The following is a 15,884-nucleotide window of genomic DNA, read 5'->3' on the forward strand; positions in this document are numbered from 1 at the left end:
TCTCAAAGTATATGGGCTTGTAGCTTCTCCCTATCTTTTGTAGTAGAACCGCTCCAATAGAAACTGTGCCCGCTGTCATAGACACATAGAAGTCGTCCTCTCAATTGGGGGGACATACCACTGGAAACTGACACAAAATCTCTTTGACCCTATCAAAAGCCTCCTCAGCTCCTCCATCCCACTCATAACCATGCACCTGTTGAGCCCTTTTTTGAAGAGGATGCACATATTGTGACAGCATCCAAAAGAAACGTGATAGATACTTAAGCTTATGAAAAAATAAAGCCAAACCTTGAGCATCTGATGGAGGCTCCATCAACACCAATGCCTTTACATTTTTGGGATCAAACTCTATACCGTTTTGTGACACCACATGACCCAACAACTGTGCTTGGGGTTGTGCTAGCTTGCACTTATTGGGGTTTAGCTGACCTCCTTATTCATCTAGCCTTTGAAATCATAACTGCAGCTTTGATAGGTGCTCCAATCTTGAAATGTAGCAGCCTATATCATCCATAAAGGCCCTGATAAAACAGCCCAAGTATGGACCAAATATCCTCTTCATCCAGTCTTGGAAGGTGGCATATGCATTCACCAAACTGAACGGCATCCTGCGGTAAGCGGAATAACCCCATGGAGATATGAATGTGGTCTTCAACTAGTCTTCAAGTGCAATCCCTATTTGAAAATACCCCGAAAAGCCATCCATAATCGAGTATCTCTCATGCCCAGCCACATGGTTTAGGATCTCGTCTTGAAACGGCAATGGATAGTGATTCCTATTGGTCACGGAATTCAATGGATTGTAGTCAACACACACTTTCCATTTCCCATTCTTCTTAGGGGTTATGACCACTGGCGAGACCCACTTTGACTCTTTCATAGGACATAGGATGCCAGCATTTAGTAGCTTATTGATCTCCTACCAAAGGGTATCTTTTTGGATTTCCCCTAGAATTCTCAGCTTCTATGCTTTAGGCCTATGTCCCTCCTTAAAAACAATCTTGTGCTCAACCCCTTTTTCACCTCGCAAATGCTTGTACTCCGTCGCAAACAAGTTTGGATAAGAATTACACATTTGAACATAACCCTCCTTTTCACCTTTGGTTAAATCTTTACTTGTCATGCTCGAAACCTCCTCTATGCTCAAACCGTGAGCTCGAGGATGCATACCTTCTTCTTTAGGTGGGGAGTCGTCTATGATGACTCTGAATAAGTCTGCGTCTATCTTCAACATGTTGTCCTGCTTTCCTCTTTCTTTGTGCTAGTGTAACCTTTATCATAGCCCGTCTCTATCTCGTACTCATAGCTCGTCGTGTCGCCCTCATCTTTAATTGCCATAGGACGAGAACTGCTCTCCTTGGTATTCAAATCAAGCACAATTTGCCTTCCCCTTTCTTTTTCAGGCAAGGTAAACACTTTGCTCTCCCAATCCTGCTTTGCTCCTCTTACCAAAAGCCATGGCCTACCCAAGATGATCGGATAAGCATTATCTCCTGCCTTCATCGCAAAAAGGTTTGTAAGGCACTCTATTCCCATCACCTTGACCTTCACATCCTGAGCCACACCCAGACATCTGGCCTTAGTATGGTTAGCCATTGTCATGTGCACATTCGACTTGACTACTGCCTTAACTCTTGTTTCTTTCATGGCTGCTTCCGTCATAACGCAAACCTGCGCTCCACCATCTATGTAGGCTTGTACCTGCAGCCTCTTTTCTATAATCGCATCCACAAGCGGAAAAACATCAGTGGGTCTACCTACCCTCAAAGCCATGTTTTGCACTGCTTGCACATTTCCCTTAGCTCTCGGCAGCCTAGTACTAACACTTGTGTACCACTGTCTCCTTAGGTTTGGATTTAAAGCTAACAATTGACCAACAGTAATGTTTGCCCTTTTATTTTGAACATCACTCACTAGATTGTACTCGGGATAGCCACGCCCTAATTGGAAATGCGCCTGCTTGATCTTGCGACACCTCATTCTTTTGCTAGGCTCATGCTGCTCTTTACCTTCATACACCTTCTCTTTGCCTTTGCGAGCTCTGGTTTCCCGCTCTGTCTCCGGATCTCTCTCAACTCTTGCTCTCTTATTGACCAAAACTTCGACATCCTGCTTATCCACCCCGATAATATTCACTCTTGGGACCTCACCTCCAATTGGTAAAACTAGTTGCACACGATTCTCTACCGCTTGCTCTCTTGGACCATTGAATTTCCCTTGCCCTCGACCTCTACCAAATAGTGGGTAGATCCCTCCTCTCTCTCTGTGTGTGGTTGAGGACAATCAGGTGCATAGTGCCCTTCTTCTCCTCCATTGTAACATCTACCTGACAATAGCCTTGCCCTGCCCCTTGCTCCTCTTGGATGTCCTCTATCCATCACACTGAGCCGCAACTCCTGTATTTGCTCAAACAGATCTTGCACTGTGCGTACCCAATTTTGCGGCACAACAACTACACCTCGATTTCCATGATTTTCCTCGTACATAGCCTCTCTCAGACTCTCCGGCTGAACATGGGCCATCGTCTCATAGACTGGCACACCCTACTCTATCTTCTTATTTATCTTTCTGCTCTTTGATCGGGCAATCGCTACTGCACCATTATGATTCTCTGGGCTCTTAAAATAGAACTTTTCTCTCACCTTGGGGTGCAGACATGCCATGAACTTGAGTCCAGTTTGAAGTAGTCTCCATTAGCCAACTGCATGGATGTCGCTAGTTTTGCCCAACACTCTTCAAAATGACCCAAAAACAGATTGATTTCTTCACTTGCATCTTGCTTAAGCACCTTCAACTTTACATCCATCTCAATCAGGGATGCCTCTTTGCGAAAGTTGTGAACAAACCTTGCTCGTAGAGCGGGCCATGCTTGCTTCGGCTCGCCTTCTAATGCCTCATATCATGCTTTAGCTTTACCATGCATCACCAAAGGAAAAGTCTGCATTTTTCTATCCTCGTTTGGCATACGCAATGATAGCATATACAGTTCGAAATCTGACATCCACTCGTCAGGGTTCTCTTTGCCCGACACCAACACAAGGGCCTCTCTATAGCTCACGGTATCCACAACACCCCTATCCTCTCGGAAAACACCTTCAAAGAAACACTTTACACTAGCAGACCACTGCCTTCCCAATTTCCATTGCACACACACTCCACAAATCCATCACACCATGCACACCTACTGCCACGGCCTGTCTCCACCCTTACACATGCACACAACCACTCAATCTCACTCTCTCACACAACACACCGTCGGTCCGGGTGGGCACACACTTCCACACAACCGGCACCGAGGGGAAACACTAGAGTAGGAGAAAGAGAAGGGGAGAAGGAGAAACAACAGCTAGATGGGCAACTATGGCTTGATTGCACCTAAAAAATCATATACACTGGCTTGCATTGCCATCACTATGGCCATTTTTAAAAAAAAGTTACAAAGGGGCTAGATTGCTATTGAACTCCACTTTGCAGGCTCACATTGTCCGCGGGACCCTCACCTTGGCTCTTGTTGCCTTTTCCCTCTTTTGACCTCTGTGGGATCCTTCCCTTAACCACACACCGGGGAGGGGGGGCAATAGCGAGGTCGCTATTGCCGTCTCTCCCTCAACTCTAAAAGATGGGGGGCCTTTGATGGCCGCGGGTTTGTGCCCCTCTTAAGAGCTACCATAGCAGCACGGCGCTACCACCAACAAGCCGCCCTGCTCCACCACTCGTCGCCAGCGCTGACCAAAACGCCGCCATCACCGCCCTGCACGGCCTTGCACCGCCCAGCGGCATCACCACGCAGCGCCCATGAGGGCGCGGCCATAGCCAACGGGAGGGAGAGCTCCCCTCTCTCTCCCCCTTTGTGTTCTACTGAAGGCCCATAGCCTATCTCATATACACCAATCGCTCGCCACTAATCATCGCATGTGGGACTATCTAGCCTCCACGTGGCAGCTGCCCGTGGGTTGTCTCCAAAGACACCCTTTTCCATGAGAAAATTGTAAAAAATTCCCACCTTATGCCAATTTTCTTGGTCCTCCTTGGCCAAGCTCCCATTTTGCTTACGGACCCAATCTCCAAGCAGTAAAGACTCACTAAAACTCCTCGTTTCCTTTCGTCAAATCACCTACCTCTAGCCACATTTTGAGGTTTCTAGGACTGCCATCCGAGGCCGCAAAAAAATGAGAAAATCATTTGTAAACCTTTCACTGCCAAATGCTCCCAACTTCATCTTATTGTATCTCACCGACCGAGCATCCGATGGACGAACCGTCGATTCATGTTAGCTCCACATGATGCACACTATCATTGAGAACCTTGGCGAGGCTAAAAAATTGCCAGATGGCGCATTCTCTAGTGCGGTCAAATGGGCTCAGAGCCGGTTCCCGAAAAATCTTTTGATGTCCTTAACTTGCTAACCAGAGCTCTCATTCACAATCAGAGAAGACATGCACGCTCCGTAACTCGAGCTCTACACATCCATCCACTGACACTTGCCCGGGCCACCTGTCCCTAGCTGTCCTACCCGTCGGGGATCTGCAACACAATCTACCTTTAAACTTCAGTATCTTGCACACCGGAGCCCCGTTTGACGAGCCGTCTGGACCGGCTTCTAGAGAACACTGAACACTACATTTTAGGGAACTAACTTGGCATTTTTGACACTTTGATATGCCATTCCATCTGGACCATCCCCTAACACTTTTGGCCTAAAAATCCGCTTTAGACCTACTTTTCCGCTACCCTTTGGCTGCCTAGGGCTTTTGCACCTGCCCTAGACTTCTGCACTACACTTGCTTGCTGTCTCTACCTTGCATAGACCATTTCCTAGCTTAGACCAACTTTGGTTGCACCAACGTCGTGGAGGTTGATGATTTTGCTGCAAGGACGAGTGGAAAGCGGATGGGCTTTGGGCCTCAGTCTTCCCTTGTGCATTACCTTGGACAACTACGCCCTGGCAATGTGGCCATTATTGATAATGAATTACTCCCCAAGCCCATAAGCTTTGAGCAAGTTTTTGTGTTTGAGCACCATTGCTCAAACTGCGCATCTTGTGTTCCTAGTGCGTAGATCCCTTCTATGCACAACATTTGGCACTGGCTTGTGTGGTAAAGAGCTTGCCTAGATAGGGATACATGATTCCATTGGATCAATTGACCCAAAGGCCATAGTGTAGTCCCTCTTGACTGGGCAGTTGCCTTACGCGCAAGATAGGCACCAGGAAATGGTCAAAAAAATTATGGACTCCTAAGACACATGAGATAAAATCACCTTTTTGGAAGTAATAAAAAATAATCCGAATGGTCTCTCTATCTTGTACATTCTTCTAAATGTGATTTGTCAATCTTTAAAATTGTTGTAATTGGTGATATGTTTCAATAAAATCTGTGTCTTTTTTGCTTGAAGTAACAACATAGCAGAAGTTGGATGCACATGATACTTCTTTCAACTTAGCTTAATTATGGGGAAAGTATAAAACACATCTGAGTGAAAAGAAGTGGTTTCTCTAAAGTAATTATGCAAAACCAATTGATTTCAGTTAATTTATGTTTTTTAAGTATCCTGGGGGGGAAGAGAAGCCTACCAGGTGCCAAAAAAAGGGTGGCCACAAGGACGTGCAAATGGCCCATCCCATCAGATTTGGATGGCCAATTTGCACGCCCTTGTGGCCACCCTTTTTTTGGCATAAGGAGCATATGTTTGCACTCAAGGAAACTAGATAAGGCGAAATCAACTCTGAATTTAATTTTTCAAGCACATTATCACCTGCTTCATCTCTACCTAATACATCCCTGCACTAAAAGGCCCAATTACATTGGACATTTGAAAAATCTAATTTAATGTTGCATAGACACTTGGTTTCACAATAGATTAACTTTTTTGATATCCTACGGGGTAAACAAAGCTTGAAATTGCCAAAAAAAGGATGGCCAGAAGGGCGTGCAAATGGCCCATCCATCAGTTTTGGATGGCCAATTTGCACGCGATTGTGGCCACCCTTTTTTTGGCAGATGGAGTGTATGTTTGCACTCAAGGACACTAGAAAAGGTGAGATCAACGCTGAATTTAAATTTTCAAGCACACTATCACTTGCTTCAGCTCTACCTAATACATCCCTGCACCAAAAGGCCCAATTACATTGGACATTTGAAAAATATAATTTAATGTTGAAGGAGTACGAGCGAAAGTGCGACGCGAGAGAGAGTGCGAGAAGAAGAGCATGACGACATGGTGAACTCGCTCTACTGTAATGTGTAGAGCATAGTGAGTTCTTATTAGGTTTTTACAAAAGAATATGTGTACATATCTAGCGGCCCGCCCACTTACCTGGGCAACCACATTGGGATTTATACCCCAACAACCTCCCACTTAAAGTCCAATGTGGTACTTTAAGTGTGAGAGAAGCTACTATACAAGCGAATATACAAGAGATGTAGAGAAGTGATGTACTACCCTACACCTAACTGCTTGCGAAAATGCGCAAAGCTCTCTGAGGGAAGTCCTTTTGTAAGTAGATCAGCAGGATTTTCGGTGGTGTGAACTTTGACAAGCTGAAGTTGCTTATCCTCAAGCATTTCCCGAATGAAATGATACTTCACATCCACATGCTTTGTCTTTGAGTGATAAACTGGATTGCGAGCCAATTGTATAGCACTTTGACTATCACAATATAACACAGGCATCTCTTCTTTGATTCCTAAATCTGTTACTAGTCGATTAAGACAAATTGATTCTTTGCATGCCTTTGATGCTACAACATATTCAGCCTCTGTAGTAGACTGAGTAACATAATCTTGTAATCTAGAACGCCATGATACTGCTCCACCAGCCAATGTAAAGACATACCCTGACGTAGACCTTCGGTTGTCTAAGTCACCTGCATAATCTGAGTCTGTAAAACCCTTTACACTTAGCTCTTGACTCCCATAGCATATACACATACTCTTTGTAGCTTTCAGGTATCTCAATATTCCTTTCACTGCCTCCCAATGTTTCTTGCCTGGGTTTGACATGTATCGACTTACTACTCCCACTGCAAATGCAATGTCTAGGTGTGCACGTATGTCACACGTGTCAATGCGAGGAACTTGCCGATACACCGTGTACGAGCCACAAATGGCTCCAAGCACACAACAAGCCTAAACTAGTAAGCTCAAAGAAGGCGATGGTGTGTCACTCACCGCTCTACGCTTGCTTCGTGGAGGATTCCTCGCCGCGAAGAAGAAGGAGACGCCGCTACGCCGCTCTCAACCACTTCACCGCCGTCGTGTCTTCGTAATGCTCGATCGCCCACACACACTCTCTCTCTCTCTCTCACACACACACACACACACACACACACACACACACACATACACACACACAAGGAGGTGAAGAAGAAGGAGATGGAGATGGAGATGGAGCAAGAGAACTCTTCTATTGCACAAATGAGAGAATGAGAGGATTTTAGGTTTAGTTGGCTTTTATATGAGCTCACCCCATTCACACTTGGGCGCCCATGCTTAGACAACTAATCCCTTGAATGTCTCAGTTAGAGTGCGCCTCTCATCGGCGATCACTCTTACCCTTTTCCTATTGGACCGACAAGCCCGGTACCTGACTCTACCAAATAAATAATACAATGTCCACCGTAGGTTACAACTCCGTCTCGTAGGTGATAGGGTGTCCGTGAGCCGTGAGGGTTAACATGCCCCCCTTCCTAATGTAGATTCCGTCCTCGGAAGCTATTGAGTTGAAGCTCGTTGGTCGAGGTGGAAGAGCATTTGAGATGAATGTCCTTAGCCTTCTTCAGTCACTGCAAAATCAAACAACATTGCACAGTAATTGCATTCTCATAAGCGATTAAAAAGCATATGCAATTTTAGGTAGACAATTGATTGGTAACAGAATTTTAAACAATTTGTCAGCAATAAGCATTAAATTGCAATGTAATCAAATGCATAAACAGATGTAAAGGTAAAAAATTAAACAAGTCTGGGGTCGCTAAATTAACGATTGAAAGGCACTAGAGATCGACTATTAATACCACGGGTAAGCTTCTTAATTTTCTCTGGTTAATTAAGTTGTTTAATCGCGAGAGCCAAGTATTTCATGTTCGAGGGCTGACTAGAGGCTATACCTAGAGGACCTTGTAGTTAAGCTACGATAAAAGGAATTTCTCATGAAATCATCGCCTGACTGATTACCTTTGCTTTGAACCCCCAAAGTCTTTTCACAGTGATTCAATTTTGATGTGTGTGCTTATTTTGTATACCTTGGGTTTTTTTCTTTTCAAGGAAAAGTGCCCACACTGGGAACCTCTAGGGCTCTAGTACCATAGGCGATACATGTGAGTGGAGTACCAATTTAAGCAGGGATTTCTCTTCCAGCTTAAAATTTTACATTGTGGCACTTTGATATTTTTTTGTTTTGTTTGTTTTCATCATTTTAATTTTGTAGCTTTGGGGGGTCATATAACTGTGATACACCTCCCCAGCCTCATCACACTAGTAAACTCCCTTTATAATACTTAAGCTAAAGGTCAATAGGGTCAAGCCCACTAGAAAGCCCTAGTACATTTCACACAATGCTGCCTAAATCGGATTAAGAACCTAAGTAACCATTGATTATTAGGAAGGCATTCCCCATGGTATTAAGAGAAGATCTCTAACACCTAGCTTGGTCAAACTAGCTTAGACGGACTGCTTGATTTTTAAATCTAGACAAGTGCTTATGACAAAAATTACTTTGAATTTAACGTTTGATACTAAGCAAATGTGTTGGATATTATGCTACCAATCACAATTAAAGCAGACAAACATGGATGCAAAAAAGATAAGGGGCAATGCTAATGGACAAGAAACACCTGTTTGTGTTGATGGTCGCGCTTGATTTGAAGTTGATGAGAGAAAGATTCCATGAAGGTCCAAATCCTAACCACAGCAACATGTTCCTATACACACGAGGAAACACAAAGAATACCTCTAGGAGGCACATCAGTGGGAAAAATGAACTTTGCTAATCACTCAACTCTAAAACAAAAACACTCCTATTGTACTAATTCTACCTACCCTCCATCACTCGAGTGATGAGGATCAAAGGTATTTTATGACATAGGTTTTTGTTTCAATGTACCAGATGTGAATGTGTAGGTCTGGGTCAATGTTTTGACTTTTGTTGTGCATACTCGTTTGCTAATTGCTCTTGCTCTTTATTGTTTTTGTTATTTTTGTGAGTATAAGGCTTTATATGTACATTCCCTAAGATTGGGAGATTGAGAAGTCAGGGAGGAAGGTTGAGAGGGAAGCGAGTGAATGATGACTGTTAGCAAACACTCCCCCCTTCCTTGGGTAGATCATATCGTTTGAACTGTGCTCGTCACCCTTTGAAACCAATTGTTCCAGTCGATAATAGGTGAGGATTTTTACCAGTAGTTTTCTATTACCTTAGGTGCCTCATCGAGTTGCAAGGGTGGTAAGGTACTCTCCCAGGATCGAACTTGAAGTGGTTCATCAGGTGATTCTTGAACACTGGGAAGTGTGGATTTCTTTGTAGCTTTATGGAGGTCCACTATTGTAGGTGGAGGCTGTCGAGAAGCTTTTACCTCTATGGATGCATTACATGAGGAGCTAGAAGCTTCATGAGACTCCCCCCTTCCTGAGCTAGGTGGAACAAATTGTTCTTTCTTTGGTACCCAAACTAGCTCTGGAGCGGGTGTGTAGCATTCTGTGATTTTTTTCTTTCCACGATTGTTGATTCGTTTTGGAGCTAGAGGATTGGGCTCACATGGGTCAGGTGACAGGTAAGAACACAATCTACGTTTTGGCACCCAAATTTGATCATTTCCTCGATAGTAGCCTTGGGCTTCCAATAATCGTTTAGGGATCCAACGCCACGTTTCTTTACATTTCTTGGAGTGAGTGGTACGTTTCCTACAAGGCTTTTGTTTTTTAGCATCCTCCATGGTCACTAAAGAAGCTTTAGGAACCCACTTGTATGTTTTCTTCGTTATATTAGGATGAGTCTTTCCAGAAGCTATATGCATTGCTTGTAGCATATTTAAAGGTACAGGCATTTCATCCCCCTCAGGTGTTACCCAGGTCGTCCCCCTGTTTCCCCAAGTGTCTATGGTTGCTACTAGGTGGACCCAATCCACATTGTCCGACTTAGTCATCCCAGGTAGTACATCCATATAAGGAGAATCTTCCCCAACATCAGTGTCCGCTTTACATGTGTAACAATACTGCAATGGGGCCGAGTGAACTGTGGTGTCAGATCTATGATCGATTATAAACCTATTTCCTAGAGGATGTGCTTGGCCCGTCACAAGATCCACTCAAATGACAGAATCTTGGAACTGCAAGTAGACATGGTTTTTAGACTAGTCATGCACCATTTTTGCTTCCCTCATGAAAGGACGTCCTAAGATCATCTCCGATGCCATAGTGTGCTTGGAGAAATCCATAACAATGAAGGTAACTTTTATTTTATGTCCAAAGACCTTGATCTTGAGATCTTCTAGCATCCCAATAGGTTTAACAATAGACCCATTGGCCATCTTCACTACTATGGTTGTGGTCGCAAGGTGAGGTCTTCCCATAGTTTCCTAGCAATTTTTAGTCACAATGCTAACCCCAGCGCCACCATCAAGGATTCCCTTCACAGTTAATCCCTTAGTAGTGATTGGTATAGTCACATTATATTCATCACCCTCAAAGTATTGTCCCAACTTGTTAACAGGTATTTCTATAACAAGGTTCTCATCTAGGTTGGGTTGTGGATCTAAGTGTTCCTCCTCTGTTGGCATCTCCCCAGCTCCATCTATCTGTGCAAATTGTGGTAGCCCAAACTTCAGTTCTCCATTGAGGAAGGCTCGAAGAGCTGAGACTAGCTCGGGGTCTTTATATAGTTTGGACATGATGGTGGTTCAAACTTCTGAAGACATGAAATCCATCAATTTGGAAATGTTTAACGGCACCTTTTGGCCTTGAGTCCCTTGACGTGGGTAAGATGGGATCTCCATTTCTTCGATAGGATCAAGTAGTCCCTCTGTAAACATTCTTTCCATCAAGAAGTGAGTACGCCCACTTTCCCATGACTTTAAGTCACTTTCTTCTTGGATGACACTAGGTATGTCCAAGGGTCTATGGACTTGGTGAGGTTGTTGTTGCGTAGGGAACATGGTGTCTGTAATCTGGATCTTCCTAGGTGCTGGTTCTAGATCCCTTTGGGTATCTTCTACCAAACTCCTTAATTGCTTGACTCGCTCAATCTCCTCTGTAGGGTTGGGGTAAGTTCCTATCTTCTTTTTGGATCCTGACCATTGTGGCTCGTGAAGATCTTCCTTGTTGGTTTCTATGTTAGTGGTCGTTTTGGTCTCCATGGTTTCACCTGAATCAGAATCTTCTTCAGCGTCATTCATATATACGGGTTCGTCACCAGTCCCTATGTTGTTCTTTGAACTGGGGTCTGAATTCGCTGCTTTTTGCGATCTCTTTCTTCGTGTTTTCTTGTTTTTCTGAGATTGGGCAATTGATGCCGTGTCTCTTTCCTCAAGAATATAATTTTGTTTTTGGAGCATCGATCGTGTGAGTACGTTTACTGGTACCACGGGTGCACTTGGTGATGGCTCCTCGATAACTTCAATCAAGTTTAATGGCATGATCTTCGGTGCATTTGGATTATTTGGACATTGGGCAATCAAATGATCTATGCCACATCGATTACACATGAGTATCGGCATTGTAGACGTGCTCGCTTGATTGGTTTGATTAGTGTGGCGTTCTTTTGTAGCCTAATAGGACACTCGGCTACACAATGTGGACCTCCACACTCATAGCATTGAAGAGGTGGTCTCTTAGCAGTGTAATTGATATTTTGGCCTCTTGCCGCAAGAGCAGCTACTTGATATACAGGTTTGACTTGTCCCCAATAGTCCTCCATGTAGTATTGTGGACTTTCTTCAAGCACATCCATCCCATAGGCGATATTAGGATCTATATCTTCCTCATAGCCTTCCAAACAAGAAATAGATGACTCACAACCCACTTGATTCACAGAAGTGATTCTCGGATGTGGTGGTTGTGGTCCTAGCACTGGAGGTGGTAAGGGTGTTGTTTGAACAACATTTTGGGCCCTAGGGACCATGTGTTGTGTTGTTTGTTCAAGAGGTGGGGCCGGCATCAAGGCAGGCACTCGAGGTGTGTCTGTCTATGCTAAGGTTGGTCTATTGGCCATCGCACGCTTCAATACTATGCAATCCTTAGCTTGATGACCATACCTCCCACATGCATTGCAGTTCCCATTGAATTTTACTCTAAAAGTAGAGCATTCACTGGTACTATGCGGTCCATAGCATACTGAGCACCATTGTTGCTCCCTTCTTGGATACATATGATTGTTTTGCGGAGCACGATTGTCTCTAAGACTCTCTTGAATAGCCTTGGTGAGATCTGCTAAAGTCATCTCAGATATCTTTGGCTCCTTAGCACTAGGCTTTAGGGTCATTGGCTGATGCCCCGATGCTTGTGAGCTAATAGATTTAGACTCAACAGACACTCTTTCTCCTTGAATCATTAAATTATCCTCCAATTGGATCGCATTGGTGGTGACTGCTTCCCAAGTGGTGATACCTCTAATGACTAGGCCATTGTAGATATCCTCATGTCGTAATCCCCTAATGAATCTATCTAGCAATTGGTTATTGTTGAATCGCTCATTTGGATTACAACGAGAATTCAAATGCTTCAAGCGACTTATAAAGTCTCTCACCGACTCTCCTTCCTCTTGTTGGGCTTTCTGGAGCTGAGAGGCTACACCCCAAAGCACTCCCTCTCGTATGTATTCTTTCAAGAACAGTCTCCTAAGAGTAGGGTAAATCGTTTTTTCTTCCACCCTTAGGGTTCTATACCAATCCCCAGCCTTTCCACTTAAGGTTAGGCTTAAAGCATTGCTCTTATGTAGGTCATTGTGTTCTCCTAGAGAATCGCATATTTGTTCAAACACTTTGATATGCTTTCTCACATCCCCGTCTCCACTAAATTTTTGTGTGAGCTTGGCTATTTGTATAGCCTTACTTCTAGACTCTCTATCAGGCGTGTTACGCATATTCTCAGCAATAGATTGACCAGTAGCTTGAGCAAATGTTGCCAAGTCACCTAAGTGAGTAGGTACCGTGGGTGAAGGTGCTCCAGAGACCACATGTGGAGTAGGTATTGGCATTGGGCTTGGCGCATAGGAAGCCCTTGGGTTCCACGTTGGGTACGATGTTGTGCCATGTGGTGGTCCAAAGTTCATATGTGTGGCCCTAGGCATAGCAGATGTCAGATGTGACATGCTAATGCTAGCCGGTATAGTCCCATGGAAATAAGAACTTGTGTATTGTGGTTGTGGAGCATAGGTAGTTGAAACAATGGGAGGGGTAGAGACTACATGAGTGTGATGACCCATAGGTGCATACGATTGGTACACACTTGTAGGTACTGTTGCAGGCATTGAGCTACCATGTAGTGGTGCTTTACTAACAAATGAGGTCCATGGCGTGTTTCTCGGCATGCCCATCATTGGGGTAGGCATGGTAGCCGTGGTGTCATCAAGAGAAAGATGAGCTAGACTTGGAAAAGTAAAGCTATCACTTGTGGGCTCAGATTGCATTGAGACCCCTGGTGAAACAACATACAAGGGATCGATGGGACTCACTGGGGGAGTCTCCATTTGTGATAGAGTGGGTTGTTTCCCTTTGCCCGTGTCTAAAAATCGCATAGGACCCGTCGAAGGTATGTTTATTCCTCGATTTTGCCTCTCGGACTGGATAATCCTATGGATGACATTGCAGATCATGTGTTGTTGTTCCTTCAGACTAGTGGCACTAGATGTGGATTGTACAACTTCTAACCAACCCACATGGTATGTGTAGCCCATGTATAGGTCGGTCAAAGTCTCCATGTGTAGGGAATATTCCCAATTTTCATTGAAATACCCCGTCCAAACTTGGTGTACTAGAGGGTTTCCGTGAGGTGGATGCAATGTTGCTTCCCGTGTTTTGACTTTTAGTCACCGCTACCTTAGAGGCGACTTTGCAAGGTGGTAGCTCGGTAGGGTCCTCATTAAATGAGGTAGGTAGAATGTCCATGTGGACACTCTGAGGGAGTGTGGGGTCTACAAGAGATGTGAATGGTGATTCTACTTACCCACCCCCTTCGTTTACTTCACTAGCCGTAGGTTCAGAGCGCGTAGCTCTACTAAAAGTTTCCATCAACGGCTAAGAACACTAGTTCCAGGTTGTTGGGCCCAGCTAGGTACGGTTTCATTTGTTCCCCCGGGTCTTTGTGGACCCTAGCGTGGAAGGATAGTGAGTACCCCCGTAAATCGAAGCACTAGCTAGTTGTTCGGACTCTAGCACACGACCAGAGTGTAGATACATGTGCTTTGGGTGCCCTACAAGTGTCGGCAAGTACCCTCAAAGGTTACTTGCTTTGTTTTGTGGGTGTTTTGCACCCCGTTTTCTACTTGATTTTTTCTTGTTTTTTGAATGTTTTTTTAATGTTTGATTTTTTTGATTGAAGTGCGTGATAGCTCGAAACGAGCGTATCACTTAAAGGGTCGCTGTGTGCTTTACAACACAATTTTCGGGCATCTGACCTTCCGTTGGTCCTCAAAAATCAATTTTTAGCTACGTGTGAAGCTAAAATTTGTTTTTTTAAAAGGCGACTAAGACCGAGGCCTGAGCGTGAGCTTGGGCTTGGGTCTGGGCTTGGATCTGGGAGATATTCCTGATCCCGATCCTACCTTTAAAATATATTTTTTTTAAATTTAATTTTATTTATTTTTTATTTTTTATTTAAAGGATAAGGCCGTCGCGGCCTGCGCGAGAGCACACACACACTCTCTCTACCTACTTCTAACTAATACACCTACTCTTACACACTAACACACTCTATTAACTCTCACTAATCTCCTTCCTACTTACTGTACACAGAAAACTAACTACCTTAATACACAGAGAATAAACACAGAACCTTTGAAATCTCTATTAATAAAGAAAACTAACTACCTTAATACACAGAGAATAAACACAAAACCTTTGAAAAATCCATTAATAAAAAAAACACACAGTATAACACCAAATCCCTCTTCTCAACACACACACACACACACTCCTTCCTTACCTTTCCTACAATAGAAATTACACCACAGAGAAGCACAGAGTGCTACTCGAGCTTCATGTATGGCACTCCCCGGCAGCAGCGCCAAAAATGTGCGCGCATGTCGCACGTGTCAATGCAAGGAACTTGCCGATACACCGTGTGCGAGCCACAAATGGCTCCAAGCACACAACAAGCCTAAACTAGTAAGCTCAAAGAAGGCGATGGTGTGTCACTCACCGCTCTACGCTTGCTTCGTGGAGGATTCCTTGCCGCGAAGAAGAAGGAGACGCTGCTACGCCGTGCTCAACTGCTTCACCGCCGTCGTGCCTTCGTAATGCTCGATCGCCCACACACTCTCTCTCTCTCTCTCACACACACACACACATACACACACACAAGGAGGTGAAGAAGAAGGAGATGGAGATGGAGATGGAGCAAGAGCACTCTTCTATTGCACAAATGAGAGAATGAGAGGATTTTAGGTTTAGTTGGCTTTTATATGAGCTCACCCCATTCACACTTGGGCGCCCATGCTTAGCCAACTAGTCCCTTGAATATCCCAATTAGAGTACACCTCTCATCGACGATCACTCTTACCCTTTTCCTATTGGACCGACAAGCCCGGTACCTGACTCTACCAAATAAATAATACAATGTCCATCGTAGGTTACAACGTCCGTCTCGTAGGTGATAGGGTGTCCGTGAGCCATGAGGGTTAACACTGGGCGAGTAGCAATCATTGCATACATCAAACTACCCACTGCAGAC

Source organism: Adiantum capillus-veneris, chromosome 6 (genome assembly GCF_014529385.1).
Source record: "Adiantum capillus-veneris isolate H3 chromosome 6, ASM1452938v2, whole genome shotgun sequence".
NCBI lineage: Eukaryota > Viridiplantae > Streptophyta > Polypodiopsida > Polypodiales > Pteridaceae > Adiantum > Adiantum capillus-veneris.